This window comes from Macrobrachium nipponense, chromosome 10 (genome assembly GCF_015104395.2).
Source record: "Macrobrachium nipponense isolate FS-2020 chromosome 10, ASM1510439v2, whole genome shotgun sequence".
Classification (NCBI taxonomy): domain Eukaryota; kingdom Metazoa; phylum Arthropoda; class Malacostraca; order Decapoda; family Palaemonidae; genus Macrobrachium; species Macrobrachium nipponense.
In genome coordinates this window covers 62943076-62959805 of record NC_087204.1, presented here as the reverse complement: position 1 = coordinate 62959805, position 16730 = coordinate 62943076, and positions in this window count along the sequence as shown.

The following is a 16730-nucleotide window of genomic DNA, read 5'->3' as shown; positions in this document are numbered from 1 at the left end:
TTCGTACCACCCATGAGAAGCCTTGAAGTCTGGGGTTGGCGTCGATGTCCCTTCTCCTCTGTCGTCTTCGGCCTGGGGAATCAAATCGCCGAAAATAGCGCTGGCCTTCTGGCAGATTGCCGTCTCGGTTATCGTATCGCCAGCGATTTCTTTGTCTTTTATCCAGACAAGAAGCAGCCTTTCCATCTCGTCGTGCATGTGGCTCCTCTTACTAGACAAAATAGTCACGCCCTTGGAAGGTGTAGCTGCTTTGATGGCTTCCTTCTGCTTAAGGATGGTGCCTATCGTCGACGGATTTCAGCCATATTTCTTAGCGATCACACTCAATTGCATGCCAGCTTCATACTTCTTGATAATCACCATCTTTGTCTCCAAAGAAACCATCCTCTTCTTTCCATGAACTTCAACTTTCTTGGGACCCATGACTATGTATATACTGTACGTAATTAAGTTATGTACTATGTATATGTATGTACTAAAGTTCTCACACAACACGATAAAGTACTACTATAACAAAATCACTAACGAATTTATGTTAATAAACGAAATCATATAGAACGAACAAATTCAGCGTGCGTATAGAAACGATGTTGCTACCGAGTGGCCGAAAAAGCACGCCGCTACGTAGATGCATGATGGGAGAGATGCTGACCAATAGGAGAGCAGGATCTTATGGCGGTGACTAGCATCAGGAACCAATGGGGGAGCGGGAGGATGGTGGCGAGTCTAGTCAGTTGGCGGCACGCGAGTTTTAAAATTGTTATCGGTGGTCCGGGCGAATCTCGGGACTTTACAGCAACAACCTTTCGTATCCTGAACTATTTTCGTATCTAGAGCCAAAAAAATCTTTCTATTCGCTTTTGTAACTCGAATTTTTCGTAAGTTGAGCCTTTCGTACGTCGAGGTACCACTGTACTTGATTTTTTTAATAGTGTTATCAAAAAAGTACATTTCATGATAAAATTGATAAAAAACCAGGAATTTGTGGATCATAGAAAAATACCGCGAATATGTGAATTTTTCGTAAATAATCCTGGGAAACGTTCCCGAGAGAAATCCGCGAATGTGTGAGTCCGTGAATCCGGAGAACGCGAATATAGGGGGGTCCACTGTAGTTTTGAGATACGGGCATTCGAAGTTTTCCTTCATATTTCTATTAAGACAATGTTAATAAATAATGATTATTATGAATGTATATTTCTTTTTTGTGTATTAATAAGCTAAAACTATGTTATTTATAATTTAATCATAAATGATGATCCCTTTGCTCATGTTTGAAGTCTGGGGCACTCCGCAGCTTTCTCTCTCTCCTTCACTAACACGGCTTATTACAGCGAATTTTTTTCTTCTGTAAGTTAGCGAGGTGTTTTCCTTGTATTTTCCTCTTTGGCACGATGAAATTCTTGCCGAAACATAGATAAACACACGTAAATGCAAGAGAATGTCAAAGGTGAAACTCGAAGGTGTACTCTCTTTTTACAAAGACAATGTTAATAAATCATGATAATTATGAATTTCATATTCCTTCTTGGGTATTAATAAACCAAAACTGTTATTTATCATAAATGAAGATCCCTTTGCTCAACGATCATAGCCTGGGGCACAGCGTGACGTGTGCGTCAGGCAAGACGGGGGCGTTACTTACTACGCAACCGTCCGTCTCTCTCTTCACTAACTACGCTAATATCGTGTATATTATGATATTCTGTAATCATATTAGAGCGAATTTTCTTCATCTGTATGTTAGCCCTCTTACGCCAAAGGGGTATAATAAAAATTGTCTCCCGTATACCGGGGGGGTCTCGGAGTGAGCGCGGAAGCGGAAAAAATATTTTTTGCAAAAAATCACAGCAAGCTTAGTTTTCAAGATTAAGAGTTCATTTTTGGTTCCTTTTTTGTCATTGCCTGAAGTTTAGTATGCAACCATCAGAAATTAAAAAAAATAACATTATCATATATAAATAATGCGATATATGATAGCACAAAAACGAAATTTCATATATAATTGTATTCAAATCGCACTGTGAGAAAAACAGTTAAAGCTAACGAGTTACTTTTTTTTGTATTGTACACTAAATTGCGATCATTTTGGTATATAACACATTGTAAAACTATCACAGCAACACAGAGAAAATATTATCACAAAATGATGCATGAATTCGTAACGTGCGGATGTAAAAAAATGTTTTTTTCAAAAATTCACCATAAATCTAAATATTGTTCTAGAGACTTAAATTTTTTTTCAAAATTAAGATAAATGATTGAATATTACTATACTGTAAGAGTTTTAGCTTACAATTGCAGTTTTCGACCATTTCGGACGAGTTAAATTTGACCGAATGTCGAATTTTTTTATATATTTTTTTTATATGCAAATATTTCGAAAATGAGAAAAGCTACAACCTTCAATTATTTTTTGCTATATTCTACATAAAATTGCACACATTTTCATATATAAAACTCTATGAAACATCTAATATGAAATGGAGCAAATATTACGAGAATGCGACGTACGCACTTCGGAGATTTGCAGCGGAGTATCCGTGCGCAGAGGGAAGGAAAGCTTTTTTTTTTTTAAATTCACCATAAATCTAAATATTGTGCTAGAGACTTTGAATTTGTTTCAAAATGAAGATAAATGACTGAATATTACTAGACTGTAAGAGTTTTAGCTTACAATTGCGTTTTTTGACCATTTCGGTAGAGTCAAAGTTGACCAAACGTGGTTTTTTTCTATTTATCGTGATTTATTTGCAAATATTTCAAAAATGAGAAAAGCTACAACCTTCAATCCTTTTTGGTTGTATTCTACATGAAATTGCGCACATTTTCATATATAAAACTTTATGTAACGGCTAATATAAAATGGTGCAAACATTACGACAATCGCACAAAAAAATTCTGATTTTTTTCGGAAGAGTTACTGCACGGACGTAAGGAAATTTTTTTTTTTTTCATAAATTCACCATAAATCAAAATATTGTGCTACAGACTTCCAATTTGTTGCAAAATGCAGGTAAATGATTGAATATTATTAGAATATAAGAGTTTTAGCTTACAATTGCATTTTACGACCATTTCGGTAGAGTCAAAGTTGACCGAAGGTTGAAATTTTGGCACTTATCGTTATTTATCTAAAAATATTTCAAAACTGATAAAAGCTACAACCATGGGTTGTTTTTAGTTGTATTGTGCACGAAATTTCGCACATTTTCAATATAAAACTTTATGTAACGGCTAATTTAAAATGGTGCAAACATTACGACAATCGCACGAGAAAATTTATCGGAAGAGTTACCGCGCGGATGTACGGAAAAAGTTTTTTTTCATAAATTCACCATTAATCGAAATATTGTGCTAGAGACGTCCAATTTGTTGCAAAATGAAGGTAAATGATTGAATATTACTAGAACATAAGAGTTTTAGCTTACAATTGCGTTTTTTGACCATTTTGGTAGAGTCAAAGTTGACCGAAGGTTGAAATTTTGGCACTTATCGTTATTTACATGAAAATATTTCAAAACTGATAAAAGCTTCAATCATGAGTATTTTTTTGTTGTATTCTACATGAAATTGCACACATTTTCATATATAATACTCCATGTAACGGCTAATTTAAAATGGTGCAAAAATTATGTCAAAGTGACGAAATAATTTCCGAGATGTGTCACTGATACTTTTTAGTGCGATAAGAAAGAAATTCGCGCTTTCGCGCATGCGTAACGATTTTAAACAAAACAACGCCTTGATCCGTGAGCTCCCAGCATCCCCCAAGGAGCGTGATTCAAAAGTTTTTGCCTGGTAGGCCTATAAGTATTTTTCTGCAAATTTTTAAGAAAACTTCTTCTATGTCAACGTAAGTTACGTCTAATCGGCACCCGACAGACAATTTATCTCGACGTATAATACGTCCAATCAGCATAAGAGGGTTAGCGAGATGTTTTGCTTGTCTTTTCCTCATTGGCGTGATGAAATTCGTGCCGAAACAAAGATAAACATACGTAAAAGCAAGAGAATGTCAGAGGTGAAACTCGAATGTGTAGACTACTTAGGGTTTGTACTCGCACTGAATCGTGGTTGGATTGACTTCCCTTCTGTGACTCATGGAATCTCTACAGATGCCATTGCTCACAATTTATTTGACAATAATTATCAAAATTTACAATAACAGAAGAAATATTGCAGTTTCTTGTACGGATCCATATTTTTGGCTTATTGAGTTATGTTTACTAATTACCCTGTATCTACAAAAGTAAGAGGAATTTTGACTAAATATTTCGTATACGTATTCTCAATTGCCATATGAAACTCCATGAATTATTTCATGACTGCATTTTTCACCCTATACCCCCGTATATGAGGGTTCCGGCCAGCCCCCTTAAAGTGCTTTTAGAAAATGAGATATCCATCTGTGTGTTCTCTCAAAATTCTGATAAAAACTCCAGCAGATCATCAATTGGCACCTTTGTGAGCTGTGACACTACATCAAAACTCAGAAGCCTGGATTCACTATTAATCTGCTAGTGTTTATTGGAATTATTAGAGAACACACAGCTGGATATCCATTTTCCAAAAGTACTTTAACTAAACTGATTAAACTATGAATATAAGACTGTAAATTTAAATTTAATGACCATGACTCCATTAACAAGATTCAGGTCCAATTTTGAATCCTTGTTAGACCTCAAAATTTGAGAGTACTATAAAATCTGTATACAGAAATTCTTGAGCTCTCTCAGGGCCTGGCCTTGTTCATTTAATTTGAGATAGCACCTATATGAGCCTTCCTACCTAAATACTTATTCAGACTGATGTACAATGATGGAATTGTGAACAACTCTAATTTTTCTTAAATAAAATTTTCACAGGAATTACCCCTTTTGCAAATCCTGATCTTCACAATGCAAACAATAATTCAAGTCTGCGACAGAGGGCTAACAAAACTCTGATATACATAGAGTGTTGTGTGTAATGTCTAGGAGCTATTAACCAGTTGATAGATGTACAACAAAAGTTTATTAAAATAACAGAGACCTAATAATCATCATCATCTACAGTACTTTTCTTGAGGTAATTCAACTTATAGATTAACATTTCTACAAACACATGCTGTTCCAATTATATGTATTATAAACTTACAACTCCAGTTCCAGAAAATTTACATAAACTTACATACATACTTTGCATATTACTCTAAGGGTAGTCTCAAGGAGTTCAAATGACTAATTTGGAAGTACTTCAACACTGCTATTTACCATCTACAAACAACTGTTTAAAAAAAAACTTAGGGTTCACCAAAACAATTAGCTTGTAGAAAACCACTCACCATGATACAAATGAGTCACAGAAATAAAATTGACATATATGCCAAAAAATAAATTACAGAAATTTGAAATGGCAATTACAATATACACAGCAATATAAATATTACAACTGAGAAATGTAATAAAATATAAATACTTAATTTAGTATTTATTTTTAAAATACTTCTCTCTCCATTATATAGCTTTTATTTCTGCACCAGCGGGAGTTTGACAAATTGAAGAGAAAAATAAGAATACGTATTCAATTTCAAAGAAACCTCATAATCACATGAGTTAATAAAATAAAATGGAAAAGTAAATCCACAATAATATGTCTGTTTGATCTTGTTATTTAAAATACAAAGCAGAAAGCTTTAGATGACCTGCACAGTCCTCCTTGTCAATCTGAATATAATTACTAACAGTGACCATACAAGAACTATTTTTTTGTTTTTTTGACTAGTTTACAAATGTCTGTTTGATGATGTAGTTGGCTCTTGTGAAGTGCCAACTACATCATCAAACAGGGAATCTACGTCAAGGCTTAAAAGTTTTATGTTGTGAAGTGGTATATGTGCTTCTCTGAATTTGTGACAAAAATCTTCTGAATGTTTAATGTGACTGGGAGAAAAAGTGCCTTAAAAATTACAAAATTTCTAAATGGTTAGCTGGCCTCCTTTCCCCTTTTTTAGGCACTTTTTCTCCCAGTCACATTAAACATTCGGAAGATTTTTGTCACAAATTCAGAGAAGCACATATACCACTTCACAACTTAAAACTTTTAAGCCTTGACGTAGATTCCCTATTCACAAAAGTACCAGTACAGGACGTTCTCCAGTTTTTAAGGGAAAAATTATCCCCCTATTCAGATCATTTCCCATTGGCGCTTGACAAAATAATAAAGTCAGTTGAATTATGTGCATCTAATAACGTATTTTCATTCGGGGAATCAATCTACAAGCAAAAATTCGGGTGTAGTATGGGTAGTCCTTTAAGTCCCGTTTTAGCCAATCTGTACATAGAATACTTTGAAACTACAGTAATAAATGCAATAAAACACAAAAACATGCTGTGGATGAGATATGTGGATGATATCCTAACATTTTGGGATAATAGGTGGGGAAATTTTAATGAATTCCTCTCAAAATTAAAGGCATGAGTGCCCAGCATCAAATTTAAAGTTGAATGAGAAACAGACAACAAAATTCCTTTTCTTGATGTTTTAATAATCAGAGACACGACAGAATACAAATTTACCATATACAGAAAACCAACATTCTCACTTTCATACATTCACTACGTTAGCTATCACGACATTACTATCAAGATAGGTGTAGCCAGCAACCTGTTCTTTAGAGCCTTACGAATTTGTTCCCCAGAATTCCTGGAAAAAGAATTTGAACTAATTCGCAAGTAACTTTCATCTTTAAAGTATCCTGACCATATAATTGAGAAAGCAATTCACAAAGCAAAAGTAATTTTCTACCGACCCCCTAGAGACAAGACCAGAGATACACCCAACAATAAAATAAAAATTCCTCACCTGGACACGATTAAGAGAGTAACCCACACCCTCGGAAAATCTAACCCTTTTGGATTTACTTACCCAAACACCTTAGCCAAATCCCTGATTAACGTCCAACAAAAGACATCTCCCAAGGACACCAGGGTTTACGAAATCCCATGCCAGGACTGTGACCAATCTTACATCGGATTTACAGGTAAATCACTTCCCCAGAGATTAATACAACACAAACAGTCAGTTAGGTATGGACAACAGAACTCGGCTATTTTCAACCATATAAATGAACATAACCAAAGAATAAACTGGAATTTGTCACGTGTAATTTATAGCAGCAACTGCCGGTACAAGAGTCAAATGATGGAATCGGCCTTAATAAAAGAGAGGCAGGTAATGAATGGACCTCTTGGTATAAATACCACCTTTTCTGTAAACTTTTCTCATTCATCTACCTGAAGAGAGAGACAGCAGTCTCTGAAATATAGTACTTTTCTCACTATATTTTGGTGTTTTTATGGGCTCCTTTTATTAGATGGAATTCTGTTGTTACGGAACATTTTTAACAGTCATATACACACACACACACACACACACACACACACACACATATATATATATATATATATAAAATCCAGCCACAGGGGAGAGCTATCCCCTCTTTCTTAGTACCGGTCCCAAGCCCAGATAAATGACGAGGGTTGGGTGGCAGGAAGGACATCCGGCCCGTAAAACAACCTCTCAACTCTTTTATGATGGTTCAGCAACACATAAATCCGGATATGGCTAGAGCGTACCTTGGAAACGACGTGCAAGCCCTTTGCCTGAGGCTTGTGGAATATATACAAAGGCTACCTTCTAAAGGGTGGAGAAGGCGATATAGATTTGACAACACAAAAGATGTCAGAGTGGCCTCACTTAACGTAGGGACCATGACAGATAAAAGCTTAGAAATAGTCAAAATGATAAAGGATAAGAAAATTGACATTCTGCTAGTACAGGAAACAAAGTGGATGAGAGAACGAGGGGCAGAAATTTTTGTAGGCTACAAGATGTATTATGTTGGAACAGACATATCAGATCCTACTTTTTGCCAGGGGCGAGAAGGTACTTCATGATGAAGATGTAGTGGCTCTTCAGGCTGTTTATAGGAGTAACAGGCACACACATCACATGATTCCACATATTGTCTAATCTCTGCTGAAATTCCTGGCCAATATATCAGTTCTCGAACTCGGCGTAGACAAGTTTATACCAGAATGACCAGCATGTACCTTCTGTTTCATTCCATACCTCATAGATGTCAGAATGACTACACTTTGAAACTGGATTAGAGCAATTTCAGGGCGTGAACGGTGGGTGTAAATATGTGCGTCCGTACGAGCTATGTCCGTTCATAATAGCATGTAATTAGCAAGAACCACAGAGACCGTTATGGGGAAAGAAGGCAGATGTCGGGATGGCTCTGCCAACGTTTTTCTATGTAGTGAAGTGAAACTGGCTAGAAATGGGTAAGAATTACTGTGCTTTAGCCAAAAGTGCGGCTTGACTGTATTTTTTATATTTTGTAAAGATGTTCTATTTCATCTAATCTTTTGACTTTGTATTTACAATTGTGTATGCTTATAGTTTGTTCCTCCTGTTCTTTTAAACAGGTGGTTCTAGTGGAGGGAACTGTACTGGTAGAGGGAACTATATTCTGGAGAAGAATGGAAATGGTGATGACTAATTACTGAATAGACTGTTAATTACTGGGGGATATCTGAGTTATCTGAACTCTGAGTTATCATTCCATTTAATCATCCTGCAAGAATCTGAGTTATTCAACTGATACTTTGCTTTTAAATAAATGTACATTTTTGGAGTTCCGACTCTGATTTGATGACCTAATGAAATGGAGGAGTGATGTATAGAGAGAGAGAGAGAGAGAAGAGAGAGAGAGAGAGAGAGATAGAGGAGAGAGAGAAGAGAGAGAGAGAGAGAGAGCTGTTGCCAGTCGAGAGAGAGAGAGAGACAGAGAGAGAGAAAGTGTTACCAAAACACAGTGCCTGCCACTATGGTTTTCGCTACCAAAATGAATAACGGAGGCGGTGGCCCCATCTTATATTTATATTATACATCCAATACATTACATACATACATACTACATACTACATACATCATACATACATAATAACTGCAGAATATATATATATATATATTATTATTATATATATAGTATAAATTATAAATTAATATATATAGATTATATAGTATAGAGTATGATATATAGATATTAGACTTTATATTATATATTAATATATATATATATAAATAAAATATATATATATATATAATATAATATAATGGATATAATATTAGGAATATGGATATAGATATGGATATGGGATGGGGATATAGATATATATGTATATATATGTAATATATATATATGTTGTTTATATATTTATATATATATATATATATATATATATATATATATGTATAATATATATATATATATATATATATATTTTTTTTTTTAGATATATAGTATATATATATATATAAGATAGAACAATACCGACACCTTTTAATAAAGGTGAGCAGCCAGAATATTCTGGCATGTCCAATTTAGCAGTTCTCTGGTATTATAGCAATATTTTACCTTAGAAATAGTGCTAAAAGGAACCTATTTCACGGAGCGAGCACTGGCCGAGCCCAGAAATATATATAGATATAGTATATAGATAGATATATATATATATACATATATAATATATATATATCTTATATATATATATATATCTAGATAAGATATATCTATATATATATCTATATATATATCTATATCTATATATATATATATATATATATATATATATATATATATATGTATATATATATATATAATGATATATATATATATATATATATATATATATATATATATATATATATATATATATATATATGTATATAGATATAGATATATAGATATATATATATATATATCTATATGTATATATATATATATATATATTATATATATCTATATCTATATATAATATCTATCTAATTCCTAGATATATATCTATATCTAGATCTGATTATCGATATATAATATATATATATATATATTATTAATATATATTTATAATATCGATTATAGTTATATATCCATATATCTATATATATATGTCTATATATACATCTATATTCTTAGATAATATATCTAATATATATATATAATAATATATATCTATCATATAAGATATATCTATAATCTATATTATATATCTATATATATATAAATATCTAATATAATAATATCTTATATATATTATAATTAATTATCTAGTATTGATAATAATAATATAGGAGATAATATATATATCGATAGTATAGATATAGATAGATATATCTATAATAGAGATATTATAGAATATATAATATATTATATCTATCTAGATATATTATATATATATATATAACTATATATATCCAATTAATTAATTTATATATATAATATATATATTAATATCTATAATATAGATATATATATATATTTAGATTATTATTAATATATTATAGATATATTATTATATATATATATATATTATCCTTATAATATATCTATATATATATATATTATTCTAGTTAAATTTTTAATATATATATATATAATATAATAGCTATATTATATATATCGATATTATATATATATCTATATATATATATATATATATATATATATATATATATATATATATATCTATATATATATATTATCTATATATATAGATATAAAATCTATATATATTATCTATTATATACACTATTTTATTATATATATATAGAGAATATATATCGATATATATATATTATAAGTCAAGATAGACTATAGATAATATATATCTATTATATAGAATATCTATAAGAATATATATATTACTTATTCTATATATATATATTATAAGGTATATTATAGAGAGAGATATATAATATAGATAGATATATATATAATATAGATAGAGTTATAGATATATAGATATATATAGATAGATAGATATATAGATATATATATATAATATATATATTATAGATCATATAATTATATATATTATATTAGTAAATATAAGAGATATTAAATTTTATATAAGATATATCTTATATAGAATATATCTATATAGATATTCTATATAGATAGACATTCTAATATGCAGATATATATTATAGATATATTATATATAGGATATATATATATATATATAAATATATATATCTATATAAATATTATATCTATTAAGATATAAGCTATATAGATATATTCTATTATAGCATATAGATTACTATATATATATCTATATAGATAATATAGATATATAGATTAATATTATATATTATCATATATATATATAATATAGAATATATATGAATATATAGATATATAGAATATCATAGATAATATATTATATGATATAAATATAGATCTAGTATATAGTATACTTTTATAATATATATATATATATTAGTATATTCTATATAGATATATCTATATTAGATTATTTATAATAGATAGATCTATATTAGATACTTATCTATACAAATTAAAAAAAAAAAAAGGGGGGGGGGGGATATATATAATATAATATAATATTCTATATAGATATATATTCTTTATATATAATATATCTATCTTAATATTATAATTATCTTATAATATATACTCTATATAATATATTACTTATATATATATTATCTAGATATATATATCTATAGATATATCTATATATATAAGAGAATATCATCTTATTATATATTATATATATTTATAGTATATATATACTATTATATATATATAGAATAATTATATAGAATATATATCTATATAGATTATATTATATATATATGGTAATACTACATATTATATATTATATAGATACTATATATATATATCATATATATATATCTATATTAAAATAAAGGTATATCATATATATATAATAATTAGATATATTATATTTATATAATTAATTATATATTAATATGTATGAAGGAGAGGGAAGTAAAATAACCATTTAAAATACAGGAAAAACCTATTTTTGATAGTTGCTGTTGAGTCCTCAAAGGATTTACCCTCCATGGTGTGTGCCAGCACCCCCATGGTGATCGACTAATATCAAAGAAATATCTTTTAGCCTGGGCCAGGTATTATGCCATAATGATAAACACTATGACAAGTGATAGACTATAATGGTCTCAAAGACAAGAAGGGATTTTATCTTGTCTTCAGCGAAGCTGGACCCAGTTTCCTACGTCAAAACCTGTGGAGGTGACTTGCGCATGCACATCAGCCATCTTGTTTTATACTTGGGCCGGCTACAAGACCAAGTTCCATTACGTACTATGTTGGTCAACCCAAATCCCATGGTTTTTCATCAGGGAAGTGGGAGGGTTTTGAGGACTCAACAGCGACTAACAAAAATAGGTTTTTCCTACGTCAAAACCTGTTTTTTGATAGCGTAGTCACTGTTTCGTCCACAAAGGAGCATTACAAAGATATTGACAGGTGACAAAAAACTCAAGCTCACAAATTTTAATACCAAATACCTCAAAGTATTAAGATTAAATCATTTCAGGTCCAATGTCAAGCCACTAGTTTTAGTAAAAAGATAACGAAAACAAATAGGATTTACGTTTAGCATAAAGTTCTATGGTGCTGGGTATGGTTGCGACCTTTACACACCTTCCCCAGCGATAGTCAACGTACCCAACCATTAGGGAGACCCCTGGTTTTCTGTCGTGGCGCCTATGGGGTCAGGACTAACCATACCACCTACTGATACAAAGTGCATTCGAAATTGTTCCAGCTCATGTCAATAGTGTTTTCAGAATACTGACTCTGATGACCACCCAGTACATACAGAAACTTCTTCAAATGATACATTTCTGAAGAAGGCCACTGATGTACTTACTTTCTTGATATCATGTGATCTAGGAAAGGAATGTGGATTAGCTTTTTTTTATGAGGGACACTAAAATTATTCTTAGCACTTGCAGAGAGAGAGTGGTTTGTTCATGCTAGGATGTAGGAAAATTGGACCTTCTGAAACATTTGCCATGACCTCTAGGTAATCCTTAAGTGCTTGAACTGGGTATAATGTTTTGTTTGCTAAATTGAGTTTTATTATAAGAATAGGAAATTTCCTCTTTAAAGGATTCTCATTTTTGGCCAAGAATGATGGCCCAGTGGATAACAATAATTGGTTATCAACAGTTTGTGCGATATATCATCCCCGTCTAAGAGAGCCCAATTCACTAATACGTGCTCCTGATGCTAATGCTACAGGAAGATTGCTTTGTGAAGCATGCACGTGGTGGTTACGTCAGGTCCATTGAATTGAGAAGCACATAAAAGTTTGAGCACCTTATTCAGGGACCAAGTAATTGGAAGTCTTTCAGGAGCGGGTCTCTGTAAAGAAAAGGACCGCAGAAGGGAAGTGATAACCTCTATGTCGGAATCAATCCCAAATCCATAAAGCAAGGGTTCTGCTAATGCAGCCTTGTATGCTATAATTGTTGTAACTGCAAGATGTTTGTCTTCAAAGAGGTGTATAGAAAATTCATCAGTTTCTATAGAAATCTTGATTGGGCTCTCATTCTGGATATATAATCTAACCATATTCTATAATGGACCGGTATTGCCGGATAGATGATGTCCGTAATTTTCACGGTAGATTATATTTAAAAAATCCACACATGAAGGTCTCAGTTCAGAAAGGATGCATAAATGACTTTCCCTCCTATTTTCTGGATAGTACAGCGGATAGTAATGGAATTGACCTCTTCGTCCGCTGTTGTAGTAAGAACCAATGCCTGTTTGGGCAAATTGGGGTTATAGATAAGCTGTTCCTTTGAAGGTTAGGAGCTTGTTCAAACCTTGGAAATCTGGGACAATGGAGGAAAAAGATATATTGTCTTCCAGTTGTTCCAGTCCTGTAGGAAGGCATCTCTCGCTATTGCTTGATTGTCCACATTCAGGGACACACATACTGGGACTTTGTGATTCTCGTATGTGACAAACCGGTCCACTTCCAGTTGTGGAAGTAGGTTGTATATTATTTGAAAGGAGTTGTTGTCCAATGACCACTCTGTTGAGGTTGTCGTATTCCTTGACAAAGAGTCTGCTATTACATTGAAAGACCCTTTAAGGTGAATTACAGACAAATGCCACTTCTTTTCCTGTGCCATCCAAAGAATGGCTAACATTACCATATTGAGAGGAGGTGAGCGTGATCCCAATTTCTTTACGCAAGACATTGTAGTTGTATTGTCTAGGACCAGCAGAATGTGTCTGTTCTGGAGGTTTGAGTTTCTTTAGAGACAAAAAGACAGCCATCAGCTCTAAGAAATTGATATGACAATTCCTTAGAGTTGCTGACCACCTCCCCACTACCTGACGATCCTCCCAATGTCCTCTCCCAACCTGTCAATGAGGCATTTGTGTGTATTGTAACTTTTACTTATGGAGGAGTCAAGGTGACCTGTTTTGCCAGAGATTCCTTCCATGTACATGGCCGAAGTATCTCCCCAAGTTTTTGATGCATTCTGTGAGATTTGTCTCACATGTGAGACAAATCTGTTATAGATGCAAACTGTAGCAAACCCATCATGCACTCTAATTGCCGTCTGGAAGCAATGGGCTGTATCAAGAACCTTTAGAGGTTTTTCCTTAATCTGTTCTGAGTTTTGAGGGGAAGATACAAAAGGCTGTGAACCATGTCCCAACACATTCCCAGCCACTGAAAATGTCTGCTGGGTGTGATGTGGGATTTTTTCCAATTTATTATAAAGCCTCTTGACTGGAGTCTGTTGACTACTGTTCCTAGGTTTTTCAAGCACTCTTTTCTTGTGGCTCCCCAAACTAACCAGTCGTCTAATAAGCTATCACATGTATTCCTTCTTCCCTGGGTTCCCGAACAACTACCGTCACCAATTTTGCAAAGATTCTCGGGGCAATGTTTAGCCCAAAAGGCATGACTTTGAATCTGTATGTACTTTTTCCTATCCAGAACCCTAGGAAGGGGCAGAAGGGAATGGCAATAGGGACGTGCCAATATGCGTCTTTCAGATCTATAGAAAATGTCCAGGTCCCTTTTGGAATGATAGAACGTACTTGGGCAATGGTAGTCACTCGAAACTTTTGGCAAACAATGTGTTTGTTTAATATTGACAGGTCAAGGATCACCCTTCTTTCTGAAGAATCCTTCTTGGAAACACTGAAGAGACGTGCCTGGTGACGAATGTAAGAATGTTTCTTTATGGCTCCTTTTAAGAGGGTCTTCTGCACGTAATCTTTCGTAGAGGGGTCCGGTTTTTTAAAGAACCCTTTCAAAGGTGGAGGGGGGTTAGACCATTTCCACCCCAGTCTGTTGAAAATAATGCTGTGTCCCCAAAGAGAAGACTTCCATTCCTTGTGAAAATTCAGTCGACCCGCAACCAAATAATTCCTATTGGGATTCCCCCCCCCCCCCCTCCTTTGCCTTTTTCCCTTAATGGGCATTCCAGGTGTTGCTTTCCTTTTCCTCTATAAGCTGGTTTTTGGACTTTGTGAAAAGGATACGCTTTTTGCTGTGCAGGTTTTTGTCCCTTTTGAGGGCTGTCCCTTCTGACTACCTGCCTGCGTATGAGGAGAGCTAATGGAAGTGAATGGAAGCCTATATGATTTTTTATCAAAGTGTGCCTTTTTTGGATTTGGTAAGGGGAAATTTCTGCTTTTTTGTTTCCTGAAATCTTTTCCCAGTACAGCATACACTCTGCAATTTTGTTGGCGTGCTTGTTCTTTTATTTGAGTCACAATAGACTCCTCAAACAGGTCTTGGCAGAAGGCATTAGACTGTAATAAGGCAGTTCAATATCTCCATTCACGCTTTTATGCGCCAGTCCAAAAATTCATAGAGGGTTTCCCATAATGTTCTCATAAGGATTTTAGCCACATCAAAAATGATCCTAGATTCTTCTGGAAGCCTTTTTTTCACTATTTCTAACAATGAGGAAGTGGTTAAGACACTAAGGAGGTGGGTCCTCGAACGAAACTCTGATGCTGATGTACCCTCTGAAATCCTTCTCATTGGAGTACCAAATTGCCGAGTTGCAATATCTAGGAGGAGCTTTTTCCTATCAAAGGGAAGTTGAAGCATTGCCCATTCTTCGGTGGAGTTTTCTGAAACAAGGAAAACCGAAGCAAATGGTTTTAGTTCTGCCAATGGTTCACGCTTTCTGGTTATTACATATTTTTGAAAATGTGTTATCACATGGTTTATGATTTTAAATGTGAAGGGGCAGAAGGCTGGTGGTACATGGTGAGCCACCTGAGTCTTGTTCATAATGGAAGTATAAATTCCTGTCCCATTTACCTGGTGAAGAGATTCATCTACAGCTCTTAATGCCAAATTGCCAACTAAGAGAATAGTTTCCTTTTGAGGCTTCTCCACGTCTGGCACAGGTGGTATCAAACGCACCATTCAGTGTTAGGAAAGGCTGCCCTGTCCCTAAATTGAACATGTACTACTTCTATCATGATATTTTTCTCATTAACCCTTTAACGCCGATTGGACTTATTAAACGTCGACGAAAATTGTCTGTCGTATGCCGATTGGATGTATGGTACGTCGACGAAAATTTTTTTTTTTAAATTCCCGGAAAAATAGTTATAGGACTACTAAGCGAAAACTTTTGAATCACGTGCCTTGGGGGATGCTGGGAGCTCATGGATCAAGGCGTTGTTTTGTTTACAATCGTTACGCAGGCGCGAATTTCTTTCTTCTCGCACTAAAAAGCATCAGCGACACATCTCGGAAATTATTTGGTCACTTTGACATAATTTTTGCACCATTTTATATTAGCCGTTACATGGAGTATTATAT